The sequence below is a fragment of the Vigna umbellata genome, chromosome 2, assembly GCF_029865625.1.
Source record: "Vigna umbellata cultivar VRB3 chromosome 2, Vumbellata_1.0, whole genome shotgun sequence".
In the NCBI taxonomy this organism is placed as follows: Eukaryota; Viridiplantae; Streptophyta; class Magnoliopsida; order Fabales; family Fabaceae; genus Vigna; species Vigna umbellata.
Window position 1 is genome coordinate 13,627,365 of NC_142166.1, and position 18,212 is coordinate 13,645,576.

Below are 18,212 nucleotides of genomic sequence, written 5' to 3' on the forward strand. Positions count from 1 at the left end.
TGTATCTTCTTTTTTTACCATGAATTCTCTCTTCTCTGATTTTTTTTGGGGTTAGATGTGATGTTTAACCTTTCACCTAATGCATACAAGTAATAGTAAAAGCTGAAAAATCGTGTTGTTCAAAAATGATTATGCATTGTAGTAAAAACTGAACTTTTGGACAACATGACAAAGGTGAGTGTGCATCAATTAGACCAACAACTACTTTATTACGTGAGTCACCTATTTTTTTTTTCTCTCCACTAATTCTTCTTACAGATATGCTTTTTAACAAACTTTTTACTTTTAGTTAAAGTTCAATTTAAATTGCAAAACTTTAAGTGAAGTTTATGGAATGAGAAAAAAGAATTTTTGGAATTTTCAATAGTTTTTAACCAATAATAAAATATGTTTTTTTTCTTGTGTACATTTCATTTGGGAATTTACTATTTCCAACGAAAGTACATGCATTTTTTTTCATCTCAAAATATTGGTTTCTTTAGTTATTTTTTAATTTTCAAAATTTTGGTTCATTTTGAACTCAAAGTGTAGTTTTTAATAAATTTTAGTTAATAATAAAATGAGTTCAAAAAGTGTGTTGTTAAAAAGAGAATATTTGTGTACCTTTTTTCAATTATACCCTTATATAATTGCATAGTTAAAACTATTTTTAGTGGTATTTAATAATTTTTTTGAAGTTACCTATACTGGAAAATTAGTACTACTTTTTAGTAAAAACAAAATAGAAAACTATTTTATAGGAGTATAAATGAAGTAGAATAATACATAAAACTATAAAACAAGAAATAGATAATTTACTTTAAATTTATATAAATAAAATATTTATTAATATGAATGCAAAATCTTAATGATCTCCACTTAAAATTACTTATTTTGCATGAATATAAATATAATTAGATATTAGGATGGCTTTCAAAATTAAAGGATTAATTGTTTAATTAGGCAGATTATGTTACCTTTTGAAGTTTTTTAAGATTTCATTTGATTTTTTTCCATCATAACCTTTGTTTAACTTATATATTCTTGTGTACAATTCTACTTTATACAATATCACAAAAATTGAAATAGTCTTCTCTTTAAGACAAATCTCTCTTTATTTTTCACGTAGTTATATAGACCATAGAAGATCATGCATGGGCCAAACCCGTCTCTTTCAATCATTCGGTGATTTGAAAAAAGTAACATTATAACTTTAAAATGGAAATCTACTAGAATTATTCATGTTGGATAGCAATCAAAAGTAATAATTCATGTTGGATGAGAGCCAAACAAAGATATGCGATGTTAACACAACTCGTATTCTAGTTTGAAGATAAAAATCTTCTTCCTCTATTCCTCTAGTTTCTTCTATAACTTTTATAATTTTAAAATATCAAGTGTTACTTTTAATAATGTTGGACTTTAAGTGGATTGGTGAGAGTCTCTTTTCATTTCGTTGTTGGTCGGAAGAGCCTTCCATGTATTATTAGATTGGATTTTCACCTCTATGTTAAAAGAGTTTAAACTAGTCAAATATATTTTGACTCGGGTGGTACATTCAAGTTTCTTAGTAAAATTATAATTTATGCTTTGTTTATAATTGGATCGACATGAATTTCTAAAAACAAATTTTGGGAGAGATGGTTGTTTATTTTTATAGTTGGATCATCTGAAGTCTTTATTAGAGAAATTAGTTTTGCACTGTTATTTTGATAAAAATATTAGAGTATAAAATTGGCCTAAACATGCTATAACATCACAGTAACATATTCAGATAAAAAACAGCGAAAGCAAAATGAAAGAATAATGTGCGTATCTCTTGTCATTGCAATTTTTGTAATCGAAACACAGATAGTTTTGTTTTTCAAACCTTAACTCACTCAAACTTGATTGTGTGTTTTCTGAATAGAGGAGTAGGCTTAGTGATCAAAACAAAGAGTAACACATTCCCTTATATAAAGTCTGGCCATCAGAGACTCAAAAATAAATGGGCTTTACGTTTAAACAAAATTAGTAATTGCTCCATAACCTCTATGCAGTTAAAAAGATAAAAATAGGCATAATACCCAATTTTGTCCCCACTTTGGTTCGGAAATCTCAAGTTAGTCCCTTTATAGAAAAGTGAGTTGAATGGATCCTTACTTGTAATTAATTGACTCTAATGAGTCCCTTCCGTTAAATAGAAGGAAACGGAGTTAGTGGACTGATGATGTGGCATTTGTCTTTGGTGAGGTGTCAATACGCAATTGTTTGCGTGCTTACGTGGTTCAGAAAGCTTCAGGTTCTCCTCTTCTCTTCGCGCCATTCCAACGGGATGAGACCCAGAGTCTCTTTCTTCTCCCAACAGGTTCTCCGTGCTTATGCTATCAACCTTTATTCCACTTTCAAATTCTAATAAAATTGCTTGAATTGAGGCGAGTATTTGGTCCAATGTTTTTGAATAAAACGCACCAGCAAGATCGTTCTGGCCTATGTCAAACATGTATAACCCCTTCTCAAAGGAGTCTACAGCAGGGACATACTGATCAAATTTTTTTCCTGAAACATTATTGAGATCACTTTCCTTCAAACGAACGGATAAACAGCAAGCTAGATTTTGAAAACAAAGTAGTAAGAACAAAGTTCGTTATTTTATCAAATACCTTGAAGCAATTGAAGAGACAGAGCTCTGAATCTCAGAAACTGGTATACCTGAACCCCAAAGCTGAACGGCCTGATGGATGCTGCATTGGCTGGAAGGGGTGAAAGAACCCCAAAGCTCTATGGATTTTTGGTACCAAACTGATGTTGATATATTAAATTTCGTTTTAATATCTCTTAAACCATCAGAATCAGTATCCATCAGCGTATTTTAAAGGCAACACAGCAAAATAACACAGAAAAATCCAGCAGAAAATCCAAATTCATTAAACAATTGCGAGGTGAAAGAACCCTTCTTAGAAGAGGGAAAGAAAAAAAGGGAGTGGTGGCGTCGGTGGAGAAGCAAGCTCCGACGAGGGCAGCGGTGAATCTGGGCCGCGAGCGGAGAGAGAAGAAGCGTCGCAGCCATCTGGGTCCTGGTGACGTGCGGCGGCGTGGGATCCGTCCGCGGTGGCTGAATCGAGGCGCGGCAAGGATGGATTCGGAGCAGATCTGGGGCGTACGTGAAAAGCGAGGTCCTCCCCTCGCACGCGAGAAGGAGGGGCTGGAGCGGCGTCCGACGATGCCGGTTGGAATGCGGTGGAGAGAAGAACTGCAGGGAGAAGAAAGAGACTCTGGGAGAAGAACTGCAGGGAGAAGAAAGAGACTCTGGGAGGCCAGCGAACTGCAGGGAGAAGAAAGAGACTCTGGGTCTCATCCCGTTGGAATGGCGTGGAGAGAAGAGAAGAACCTGAAGCTTTCTGAACCACGTAAGCACGCAACGTATTGACACCTCATCAAAGACAACTGCCACATCATCAGTCCACTAACTCCGTTTCCTTCTATTTAACGGAAGGGACTCATTAGAGTCAATTAATTACAAGTAAGGATCCATTCAACTCACTTTTCTATAAAGGGACTAACTTGAGATTTCCGAACCAAAGTAAGGACAAAATTGGGTATTATGCCATAAAAATAATGGCTTAATGGACTACTTTATGTTCCTTAAAAATAAGAACTGAAAATGCTATAATATTTAAAATATTGCTAACATTCTCCCGCTTGGTCCATTTATCCAATTATTAACCACAACAAGTGACAGAATATATACGAGTCATGGCCATAGGTCCTCTGATAGTGAGTGTTATCTTCCATGTACTACAATATATATTTCTCTCAACATTAGCTCTCAACTTAATGCATAAACCATATGTTTATGGTAGATCAAAACTAAATGATATCTTCTCAAAATAAATGTGCACAAAAACATATGAGAAAAAACATCAAATTGAATAAGAGATTCATTGAAAATAATAAATGTACTGATAATGAAATTACATCATGGAACCAAGTCCCATTCGCACTACATGATCCTTAAAATTCTTTGGTGGCATGCCTTTAGTTAAAGGATCAGCAATCATCAACTCAGTGTTAATGTGTTCAATGACCACTTTTTTTCCTTAACACGTTATCTGATGGCTAAGTATTTGATATCAATGTGCTTACTTCGACATCCACTTTTATTGTTCTTAGTCATAAACACCACAACAGAGTTGTCACAGTACAACTTTAATGGCCTATAAATAGAGTCCACAATTCTAAGCCCAAAAATTAAACTCTTTAACCATACACAATGCGAGGTAGCCTCAAAACAAGAAACGAACTCAGCTTCCATAGTAGAAGTAGCAGTTAATGTCTGCTTGGCACTTCTCCAAGATACAGCTCCATCAGCTAACATAAAAATATAACCAGATGTTGATTTTCGTGAATCAACTCAGCCAGCATAGTCTGAATCAGAGTAGCCAATCACTTCCAAACATTCAGTTCGTCTATATATAAGCATGTAATCTTTTGTCCCTTGAAGATATCTCATTACCTTCTTTGCAGCTTTCCAGTGGTCAACACCTAGATTACTCTAATATCTTCCCAAAATTCCAACAACATATGCAATGTCAGGTCTAGTGCAAACCTGAGCATAAATAAGGCTTACGATAGTTGAAGCATATGGAATATTCTTCATGTGTTCCCGCTTAAAATCATTTTTCGGACATTGACTCAAATTGAGTTTATCACCCTTCACGATGGGAGCTACACTTGATGAACAATCCTTCATGTTAAACCTCTCTAGAACTTTGTTGATATACGTCTCTTGAGACAAACCCAAAATGCCTCAAAATCTTTCCCTATGGATCCTTCATGTCAAAGTTCTTTGAGAGAAATTGTTTCACTTCATATACCAAACCCTTATCGTTGGTTGCAAGCAAAATATCATCCACGTATAATACAAGGAAACAAATCTTACTCCCACTGACCTTTTGGTATAGATCCATGACGTTTTCTTCAAAACCAAATGAAGTGATAACATCGTGAAATTTTAGATACCATTGGCGGGAGGCTTGTTTTAATCCATAGATGAATTTATTAAGCTTGCAAACTTCATTAGAAGAGAATCCTTTAGGTTGTTTCATGTAAACCTCTTCTTCCAGATGACCATTAAGGAATGTTGTTTTCACATCCATTTGATGTAACTCAAAATCAAAATGAGCTACTAATGCTATAATTACTCGGAAAGAATCTTTCTTAGATACAGGAGAAATCTGTGTAGTCGATTCCTTCTCTCTGAGTGAACCCTTTGGCAACAAGTCTTGCCTTATGTCTCTCAATGTTTCTTTTTTATTCTTTCTTGGTTTTAAAGACTCATCTATATCCAATGGATTTTACACCATTAGGCAACTGAACGAGATCCCAGACTTTGTTGGATGCCATAGAATTCATCTCATCTTTCATGGCGTCATACCATATATTTGATTCTTTAGAACTCATGGCTTGTGAAAACGTTTCAGAATCATTTGGAGCTCCAATATTGTAGTCAACTTCTTGCAAATACACTACATAATTACTAGGAATTGCTGGCCTTTTAACTCTAGTAGATCTTCTTAATGTTGCATCATCATTTTCTTGAGGAAATTGTTGCTCAAGCAACTATTCAGTAGGTTGTTCAACATCATCTTGTTGTTCCCCATTAGCAACTTCATCTGTAAGATCATTTTCAGCAGGTTGTGAAGCTTCAATTATTGTTTGTCTAACACCCATTTGTGTTTGAACACCAAGTTTCCTCTCATGTATGTAAGAATTCTTCTTTATGCATTAATGTCAACGTCACTCACTAAATCACTTAAACCCGATCCCTCGGCGAAGAAGTCTATCCTTAATCACCAATTCATTCAATTCCTAGCATTCCTAGTAATTAAATGTGAAGATCAAGAGCTTTAAGACGACCAAGACTCACACCCTCATCCCTGCGCAATATTACTCTTGGGAGAATTCAACAAGAACATGAATTGTAAGGAACCTCCCGACACTCATGCAATTTATGAATGAGTTAAACAAAGCATGTAATAAGCACAGATGAATTACTCTAACAATTAATAAAAAAACATATGTTATTAAGAATCAATTCAAATACATGAGAGTTCACAAGGTTACATCATCCCCCAACAAAAAATAGAGTTTAGTTCACCATAGACATGATGAAACTAGATGAATAATGAAAAAGCATGAGATTAGCAAAACCCTAAATTAGAGGATGGAAGCTCCCGCATCCAAATCCACCTTCAGAGAGTGGAAGAGTGTGGTGTTGTGCTGCTTCTGCCAGAGATACAAAACATATGACGCTTGGGTCCTTTAAATAGAGTGAAGATAGAACAGAAACAAAGCCTAGGCCCGTGTCGCTGGCGCTCAAGCGCCCCACTTAGGGTGCCCGGGCAGTGAGCAGTGGTCTACCACGCTCAAGCCTCAAAGAAGACGCCCAAGCTTCGTGCCTCCAACGCTTAAGCGCCCCAAAAAGGGCGCCCAGGCGGTGAGCAACACTCTTCTTCGCTCAAGCCTCCAAAAAGGGCCCCCAAGCTTCGAGTATCCCTCCCTTCTGGTGCTTTTCCAGGCCTTTCTGAGCTCCATCTCCTTAGCACTTCATCCTTGTTTTCCATATTATCTCATTTTCAACCAAAACAAGGAGAATTAGTCATAAAACCATCAAATTCAACCTCAACTCTCTTATTCACACAACTTAACAAAAAAACATGATTCCAAGCAAGTTTCTAAGAAGAAAATGGTGCATTTAGTATCAAAATTACATCACAAATAATGGTATTTTCAACTGTTATCAAGGGTGTGCATGACAACCAATCTATCACTTGAGCTAGAGGGTTGAGCTTCATAGTGATGTCTTTCATTCCCAATGTTTGGAAACTGATCCCTCCCACTAACCAAGTCATTCGCAAGAAATTTTGCATTTCTTGACTCCACAATCTTAGTGTTAAACGATGGACAATAGAATCTATATCCCTTAGACTTTTCAGCATATCCAATGAAATACCCATTAATAGTCCTTGGGTCTAGTTTCTTCTCTTGTGGATAATAAATTCTCACTTCATACGGACATCCCCAAATGCGTATATGTTGCAAACTTGGTTTCTAACCTTTGAATAACTCAAACGATGTCTTTAAGACGACCTTGGTTAGGACTCGGTTTAATATATACACAGTCGTCTTTAGTGCTTTAGTCCACAAGAATTGAGGAAGTTTTGAATTACTCCTCATACTTCTCACCATATCCATTAAAGTTTTGTTCCTTCTTTTTGCCACACCATTCTGATCTGGAGAACCAGGCATAATGTATTGGGCAACAATTCCATGTTCTTGAAGAAACTTCGCAAACGGACCAGGTGCTTGTCCATTCTCCATGTATCTACCATAATACTCTCCACCTATATCTGATCTCACAATCTTGATTTGCTTTCCGCATTGTAGCTCAACTTCAGCCTTAAAAATTTTAAAGACATCCAAAGCTTCATCCTTAGAACGAAATAAGTAGAGATACATATAACGTGAGTAGTATGTATCTATAAAAGGTGATGAAGTATTTCGGACTTCTTGCGTCCATATCTGGACAACAAATATCTATATGAATAATTTCTAGTAAACTTGAACTCCTCTTAGCACCTCTTTTGGACTTGTTAGTTTGCTTTCCCTTAATGCAATCCACACAAGTCCCAAAATCAGCAAAAATCTAAAGTACAAAGTACTCCATCATTTATTAATCGCTTAATTCTCTCAATGGAGATATGTCCCAATCTACAGTGCCATAAAACAGAAGAATCCTCATTCATAACACATCTTTTTAACTCGGCGGTAACGTGCATAGAATCATAAGCGATATTATTTTGCAAAAAAATGGAATAAAGACCATCACACAATTCACCAAAACCAACAACTTTAGATTTATTCATTAAGGTAAAACCAAAATCTGAAAAATTAAAAGAAAAACCAAAAGGTATAAGTCTTGAAACAGAAAAATGTCTTTTCCAAATGCAAAACAAAACCACTACTTAAAACTAAGATGCACATTCCAATGGCCTCCACATGTGAACTCATCTTACTCCCTGAGTAGATATATTGCTCACTTCCCACTGGCCTCCTTAGGTTTTGCATACCCTGTAAGGTATTAGAAACATGGATTGTAGAACCAGAATCAATCCACCATGTGTTATGATTAAAACTAGTCAAATTAGATTCATAACAGACAAAGGCAAATGGAGTACCTTTCTTATCAAGCCAATTCTTAAATTTTAAGCAGTCTTTCTTCATGTGTCCTTTCTTTTTACAAAAGAAACATCTGGACTCCTTCTTAATAACTGGCTTAGTAGGAATTTTTCCCTTCTTATTAACTTGGTTCTTCTTATTCTCAAAAGAAGTGGTCAAGTTCACCTTCTCCCTTTCTTCTATCAATAGCCTTTCTTCTTCTTGAACACACATGGTCAATAATTCATCAATAGACCACTTATCCTTATGTGTGTTGTAAGAGATTTTAAAGGGGGCATAATGGTGAGGCAAAGTGCACAAAATATAGTGTACTAGGAAAGAATCAAACATGGTAACTTCCAAAGCTTTTAGTTGAGCCACAATGTCCCTTATGCGCATGATATGATCACGTACTCCCTTAATTCCAATGAGCTTTAAGGATGAAAATTGCATTATAAGGGTACTGGCAAGAGACTTATCAAATGTCGTAAACTGCTCAACAATAGCCCTTAGTAAATCTTTGACATTCTCATACTAGTCAACTGAATCCCGGATCCCAGCGGAAATGTTGGTTTTTATGAACGTTACGGAGAGACGATTTGACCTTTCCCATTTTTCATAAAGATCGATGGCATCTGAAGTGCTAGTCTCAGTAATACCCGGTGGTTCTGGTTTTCTAATAGCATAGTCAATGTCCATCTTGCCTAAATGAAGAAGAACTATTTCCTTCCAAACCTTATAATTATCACCTTTCAACTCGGAAATACTACACTTGATATCAGAAAAATTCTCAGATTGAGAAACTGCAAATTCAAGAATACATGCTTATTATATGATTTGAGACTAAAATAAATGTCATGTTTTACCAATGCAAACATGTCTTTACCAATGAGTTTATTAACATAAAACTTGTTTGTGGACTAAAATCTTACTCAATTAGACTCATTATCTTAATGATAAAACTGTCAAATTATGTTCCTTTTTCTTAATTCTTGTGGGTAAATTAAGAAATATAATTTAATATTTTATCCTAATTAATCATATAAAATGACAAAAATTCTTGTGGGTAGATTTTATCATATTAAATATAATTATTTACAATTAATGTTTCTCATGTAGCAAAACTTTATATACAATTTTAATTTATTAAAGATGTTGTGGCTATCCTTTAATTTACTAAAACTATATTACTACTAAAACATTAATAATATATAAATATTTACATAAAATTCTTAATATGCAAATAGTAATAATAATGCATATTCTATTTACACGTATAACAACAAATATATACATACAAATAATATCCACAAAATATACATAATTATTAATCCAAAAACATTTAAACATATATATTATAAAACATGATATGTTACGTATTCTATATTATATGTTTAAAAAAAATAATAATAATAATTATATGTTACGTATTCTATATTATATGTTAAAAAAATAATAATAATAATTAAATATAATTAAACATAAAAGCACCAGTGCAGCAATTAATGTTGCGTGGCAGGTTATTAAAATGACCTAGGGAATGGCTGAATTCTCAAGTGCGCAGCAGAGAGGAGTAACCCTCACTTTCTTTATTAATTTTGCAACGCGTAAAAACCAAGAAAAAAAAAATATAGGGTTCAATGACAAAGTTGCAAGGCGCGTAGAAACCCTTTTCTCTATCTTTATTAATTAATAAAGATGCAAACTTTAAAGACCCAATTCTCTGCCTCGAAAAATTCAATAGAGAAAAACCCTTCTTCATTTCTTCATCAAGCAACAACACAGTACAAAAATGACCAAAGTCGAAAGGATCCAAACAGGGACGAGTCGCTGCAGAAAATGATGAAGAAACACAGGCACAGAAAGCTATGGAAAATCCTACAAACTCCAATGAACAACCAGATATCGCCTAGGTTAAGCACCAGACTGTCACGCCGAGAAAGACGACACAAAAGTGAAGAAGGAAAACTTTAAACGAAACAGTTCATCGTCAACCCACTGGCTAATTTTATTAGCTTTTAAAAGGTAAAAGCTCCGTTTAAGACTACAAGAAAATTGTAATCAGGTTTTACGTTAATATGGGAATTTTAGTTTGGATTAAATGAATCAAAATAATAAAGTCCATACAAAACCAAATCAACGAAAACATGCAAGGCAAAGGAATGAATAGTAGCTCTGATACCAAATGATAAAAATATTAGAGTATAAAATTGACAAACATGTTATATTAACATATTCAAATCAAAAACAACGAAAGCAAAATGAAAGAATAATGTGTGTACCTCCTGCCATTGCAATTTTTGTAATCCAAACACATATAGCTTTGTTTTCCAAACCTTAACTCACTCAAACGATGGTGTGTTTTCTAAATAGAGGGATAGGCTTAGTAATCAAGACTGAGAATAACTCATTTCCTTATATAAATTCTGGTCATCACAAGTTCAAAAATAAATAGGCTTTACGTTTAAACAAAATTAGTAACTGCTCCATAACCTCAGTTAAAAAGATAAAAATAATGGCTTAATGTCCTTAAAAATAGGAACCGAAAATGTTATAATATTTAAAATATTGTTAACATTATTCTCTTCTACTTTTCTATTTTTTTTCTTTAAATTTTAGAAAATTATTACTTTGAATAGATCTGTTATTTTAACCCACATTCCATGAACTAGACCTAATCTCATTTAAAACTAAACCTCTTATTTTTTGCTCATTCAATATGGAGTTTTTTAAAGTTGTAGCCCACAAAGTCTATAGGAAGTAAGTTGGGATTGGGATAGGGTGGAGTTGACCCCTAAGTCTAAAACTCCTCCCTTCCTTGTCCCTCTGTCTTGAATCCCTAATCTCATCCGTCATTTCCCTCTCTCCACAACCCATGCCCTCACCTCTTCTCTCTCCATCATACAGTGATTGTTGGTTTCGCTCCCTTTCTGATTCCCTAAGGTTGTTGGCCTTTTGCATGTCCAAGCCCTCCTTTTCCCACCTCCTCACCCCTTATTTGCCCCCTCGTTCCCTCACATTTCTCCCAACTATCTTCTCGTTTTCTTCCACCTAGTCCACATCGCTCCCTAGACCATCGGCCTAATTATAGTCCAATTATGTCTTAATATGTACTATAGTCTAATTACGACCCAATTATATCTTAACATGATTGTTTAGCTACGTTAAATTGCTTTTCGATTGGTTAGTAGCATTGGACATCAACCAATAAGTCATTTTTTATGTTAACAATCGACGTGACTCATTGACTAATAGACTGATACAATGTTCTTGGTTGTTTGACATGTACGTACTATACACAATTAAAAATCAAATACTCAAAAAATACTTGAATAATAAGATAAAGATTTTTTTTAGTAGTTTATTTATATAATCTTTTAAAAGAATATAATGAAAAAAATGTGATAATAATAAAATAAATATATAATATACAAGAAAGGCATATCAAATACGCTAAATGATATTTCAAGAATTATTAGATATAATTTCTAAAGACACTTATATAATAAGTTAGATGAATAAAAGGTTAAAGAAATATGCTAGCATGACACTCAATTAAAGAGGTAAACATGAGTTAACAAATATACAAGGGGTAAAGTAGGGGCCAACTTATCAACCACATAAAATTTTAGGGACTTAATTGGAAGTAAATTTTGTTAAGAACAACTAGTGAGACAACATTCATATTTTTGGGGGTGCAAAAGTACTCCACTCTCTTTTTATAAGTAAAATCATTTTGAACCTTATTGGATACTGGGCCTTTGCTTCCTTCACACCTCAAATATTTCATCATACCTTTTTGTTTGTAACATGGAAATGTAAATGAGTTAAAACAACTTTCGAACACGTAGTCTAGAAAATTTTTTAACATTCCATAACGGTGGCTGGAATGCATTATTTTTCAATCTGAATTAACTTTTTTTACAAAATTAATCATTCTAAACGTCTTAAATATGTTTATTGCGACTATATTTTAATGTAAAATTGAAATTTATCTCTTTTTAAATTTAATTATATTTTAATCTTTAAACTTTAAAAATAAATTAATATAATTTTTTAATAAATGACATGTGTCAAATAAACTTATATTTAAACTATAATGTATTAAATGATATAAATAGGTCCAACGTTACCCTAAAATATCACAAAAAAAAATTAACATAATAAAATTAAAAGAACTTTATGTACTTATTTTTAAAATTTGATTACCAAATTACATTAAAATTTGAAAGAAAAACAAAAAGTTTAGACACTGAAACTATATTTAAACCTAAAGTTTATCATTGTCCAGTTAACTTTGTGGAATATTTCAAATATCAATCTACTATTTTTTTAAAAAAATAATTTGAAATTTGTTAGTTTATTTTTTTTTTTCTCATAGCTCCGATGACAAAACCAGATGCTTCAAAACTTTTTGTCTTTTATTATCTTTACCCTTTCCCCGACAACAAAATATTTAACAAACTCTGTTCTTTGTCTCTCCATCTTCATGTTCTTACTGTATTTTCTCTGTGAAATAAGATATTCAATTAAGGGTTGTTTGGTTAAGTTTTGAAAAGTTAGTGGTTGTTGATGGAGGCATTGAATGTTGTATGGAGTGGAAAACCCTTTAAAACTGCAGCAACAACAACAACAAAGCTATCACCATTTCCAACACCTTCCACAAATGGTTCCCTATGCCACCATTACCAATCGACCAGACAAGCCTACCCTCCCTGTTTTTCAGTCATCACCAAACAGTAACAACAAAAGCATCCTATGTTATGATTTAATTCAAATATTCCGGAGACAAGGTTCTATAATGAAATTAAATGCTTAAAATTATCTCCAAATTATCCATTTCAAAATACGAGTTTATCATTAAAGATTAGTTCCAAATTGATAAAAAATTATTTTAAATTATATCTTCTGAAATTGTTTTTATTTCTTTATACAATATATAAAACTACTATTTTCATCTAGCACGTCATAAGAAAGGAATATTGAAATTTTGGGGGTGCAATAAGAAATTTGTGAGCAAGAGCCACGGCCTTATTCAAGCTGGCTAGCCTACCGCTAGGTTGACCCATTCAATTAGTTTATGAGTTGATTCTATTTCAAGCTTTTATGGTCAAAAGCTCAATAAGTAGTCTTAGATGAATTAAACTTGAATGAATGGTTCTTAACCTTGTAAAGATTCAAAGTTTAATAACTCTATCATCCATGTATCTTCATTTATTATTGAAGTATTCATGGAGTGCAGGTATAATTTAGACTATTGCATATGTTTTTCACATGATTGACTATGAATTACATTTTTAAAATTCAATATACATTTAATCGGAATTAATATATTTAATCTAAATTAAAATAGATTAAATATAAATTTTATATTCATTTTTCCTAATTCACATTGAATTAGATTTTTCAATAACAATTTTTAATTTAATTTAAATTAATTTGCATAATTTTTCGAAAATGAATTTAAATTTTTATTTGAATTGGTCTAATTTGGTTTCGACTTAGCATATTTTGGATTTAGTCTCACTAAACAAAGTTTGACATGGATTGAGTCTAGTTAAATTCAATTTGACTTAAACTTAACTCGATTTGATCAAGTTTGACTTGTCCTTTATATAGCCCAACCAAATTTATCCTAAGTTTAGTTTAAAATGACTAATATTAACATGGGTTAAGCCCAATCCAACATAACATGAGTTCACCACCTAACCCAGACTAATCTAGACTCAAATTGGCTTAATATAAACTTAACTTAAGTTGCACGTACATACGATCCAACCAGACCTAATATAGGCTTAACCCAACTCAAGTGGCAAGAGTCAACTCAACCCATATGGACTTGGACTTAGGTGGATCTGACTCAATTCTTCATGAGTTAGGTTTAACTCGAACAACATTTCTTGACTTAGACCCATATTAGCATAGGCATGACTCGACTTGACTTATCATGGGTTTGACCTAACTTAACATAATTAGAACCCAACCCAATGTGAGACCTAGCTTGAAATGGACCCTACCCAACATGACTGAATGTTTCTTGACTATTTTTTTTATTGAACTTAGGATCAACCTATTTTGGTCAAATATGAGCTTGGCCAAACTAAGTTTAACATGTTCTTAACCCAAATAGGTCCAATGTAGGGCTAACATGACCTGACCAAACCTAACTTTGGCTCGATCTAAGTTAGTTTAACATAGGTTAACCCTGAGTCAACCTAATATGGGCCTTACTTGTAATGCCCCGACAACTTACAGGGAATATTGACTACCCCCACACATCAACACGAGGCTTTCCAATGTGTTTTGTCCTCACTCGCATACTTTCCGGGAAAACATCCCAGAAGGTCACACATTCCTAAATTAGTCCAGGCTAAGCACGCTTAACCATGAGTTCTTATGGGTTAGGCTACCGAAAAGCAAATATATTTTGGTGATATGAGTAGCCAAATCAATCCCTTTAAGTTATCCTTCAACTGTATAGTCCCATACCTATACAGTCTCTAGATCCCTCTCATTTCGGTGTATGTTCGATTCATCCATGTGTCTCTTCCACTGGAAGCCTACCAGGAGCCGCTCTTTGTTTGTGCATCTTGCACTTCGTGCCTCTTGCACCGATGACCTGAAGTGGGCTAGACTCAACCCAACTTGGCCTAAACCATCTTGACCTAAAATGGGTGTGGCTTGAATCTAACCCATCCTAACCAAACATGGGCGACCTAACTTGACTTAATCTAGTTTGGCCTATCTCAACTTATTTTAGTTCTAACTCAACTAGGCTTAACATGGACCCCACTTAACTTAACCTAACTTGGGTCAAACTTGAATAAACCTAACGTGGGTCTTGCTTGAGTTAACTTGATGTAGGAATTACTTGAGTCAACTTGACATGGGCTCTACTTGACATGAAATGACTTGACTTAGTGTCACCTGTCCCAAACCAACACAGACTTGACTCAACTTGGCTTGAATTAGGACTAGTCTGTCTCAACATAACCTGCACTGAGTCATCTTAGCCTTGGCCTAATGTGGGCTTGACTTAATCTTAGCCCAACTGGATCTAACTTGACATGGGTTTGACTTGACTCAGTGTGGGTATGATCTGACTTGATTTGACCTAATCCTACCTATTTTGACTTGATGTAGTCGTAACTTGACTTGGCTAAACTCATCCCCACTCATTACTAATTTTACTCGACTTGGCCCAATCTTGATCCAAACTGACTCACTCTAATGGGCTCAACCTAACTTAACTTGATGTGGCTCCAATCTAACCTAGTCTCTAACATATACTAAGTGTAACTTAGTCTGACATGGACTTAACCCTGATTTAGGTCTAACTCAACTAGTTTGAAATGGTCATAGCCCAACATGTCTTGGCCTAAATTTATTTAACTTAGGTTAAACTGAGATCAATTCGACTTGTCTTGAGTCTTGACCTAGACTTATACATAATTTAATTTGATTTAACTTTACAACATTTTATGAGTACAACCCAACTCAACATTTTATAAGTTCGATCCAACTCAAACGATAAACATTCTTTTAATATGATCCAATCTAACTTAACTTCAATTCTTGAATTCACCTTGTCTCACATAAACCCAAAATATTATCCAAACTAAATTCAATTAATTGAATTTGACAAAAATTAAAATATATATTTAAATTTATGATTATTTTATTAAAATATATTAAAATAATATGAATTTAAATAATTATTAACGGAAAATATTTATATTTTTTCACCCTTATTAATGTAAAAAATTAATAATAAAAAACCCTATGTTCTTTGGTGTCATTAATCACTTTGAATCTCTTAGATTACATATGAATTGAATGAGTTAGGTATTGCTATTTGGTTTCTGTGGGACACATTCCTTTATTATTATTTGACGGTTATACTTATCTTTACAAATTTTTATATAGCCAACAGTGACATTTTAGAGAAAGAACACACACATACATATTTTTCTCTTAGCTAAGCTAATTTGTCCTTCTCAGTAAATAAGAAGCTGTCATTATTTTTTTCTTAATTATTTTCATTTTACAACCCCTCTTAGTAATAGAATATAGAATCGTTAAATGGGATGGAGTATGAAAAAAAAAAAGTGTCAACATATCATTGTAAAAGTAAGAAATTTAAATAAAAATAATCACGGGCATACTAGGTTGTAACTCCCACAGCCTTTACTGTGACTTCTTTAAGCTTTATCGCTTTGCGCTCCCCTCAGGTTTTTTTCACTACCATTTGGATCTTAAATTCCACTTTTAACTTTAAAACAAAGTTAGACTTTCTACATTTTTATTTCAATTTTTTTAAGAAATAGATCATCTGTGCTTTTGTTTGTACAAATGCATCTTCAACCTGTCATCTAGTTCCAGTTTTTACTTTTGCTTTAAAGTAAGTATGCATTTTTTAAAAAGTTTAAGCATCAAGCACTTGGACCAGATCAGATACACATGGTACTCTTACTTTTCAAAATTAGATATTTTAGTTCAATCTCCAACTCTGTATAAATTTATTTATTTTCAGTCTTGGTCAATTAAATCCTAAATTTAGTATAATAATTGAAAATCCCATAACGCAACTTGAACCCAATCTCCAATAGAAGTTAATTATTTACGGATTGTTTATAAATGCAGATTGATTGAATTACATATTTGACCTTGATTTAGAGATGATTTTTGCATAAAATGTGAAGAAATACGAACCTCAAAATTTGTGGTCCTATGAAAAATATTTGCACGATGAAGATGAGACCTAGAAAACCACCTACCTTTATGACTTCAAAACTCTCACAATACAACACAATGGACTATCGAAAAAGAGAACCATGCCAATCCCCAAATGCTTCAAACAATTAATTATACGCTGTCAACCCTAATTTTCGATTTTATGCTCTATTTTTTTCTATTATTTTCCTCACTTCCTTCCACACGTCTAAACCCTTCTCACACCAAAAAATGGATCTAAGAACAACCGTGTTACCTCTTAACAACTATATATTCTATGATTCTTCAATAAATTTGAGTTAAGTAAAATTTATTTTTTAATATAATATCATACTTAACCTAAAACTTGTTTCTTGTTAGATTTATTTTTTCATATCCTATTATTCATAAATATCTGATTTTACGTTCCAAATGATTATATTTCAAAAATATTAAAGATTTTATTAATTAGAAATAACATTAAAATAAACTAATATAAACTTTATTTTATAAATTGATTTTTTAAAATTACTTTGATCTCTTCTTAATAATTTATCGTTATAAAAAAAATATATGTCTCATGAAAGATGTTGAAGATTTCATATATACTAAAGATAAATATCAAAATAAATAGACATAAACATCGTTAATTTTTTAAGGTTACTTTGAATTTTTCTTAAGAATTTATCGTTATCAAATCCTAGCTTGTTTCTTTTTTGTTAACAAGCTCATCTCCAACTATGATAACTTCTGTCTGTGAATAGCGGTGAAACAAGGACAATGTAGAAGCTATTGGGTGATATACAAGAGATTCCATGCATTCAGTACATCTTGCCGAGTATAAGAATACGTGGTTTCATTGATATTTTAACAAAACAATAATTGAAAATTGAAGATAACAAATTAATCATATTTATCATAGTAAGATACTAAATACAAATTAGTTAGAATTTGATTAATTTGACCACGTGTATTATGTTTTTAAAATATATTGATTTTAATATTCTAAATTATATTACATGTTTTTTAACAATCAAACCGTATCAACTTTTATTTTGCATTTTCTCATATTTGGATTCTAAAAGTTAATTTTTTTTATCATCCCTCCAGTGCATCTCTAAAATACAATAATGTTAATATTTTAAATTATATTAATTTTTTAAATATATCAAAATAAATATATTTTAAAGATTAAAAAAAACTAAGAGAGAGAATGAGTGAATAATTGAATAATGGAATTGAAGTTGCCATAAGAGGGATTTACCCCTATAATGAGTTTACTATAATGGTGTTGATATGGGGCTACAAAATCGAATACTCTT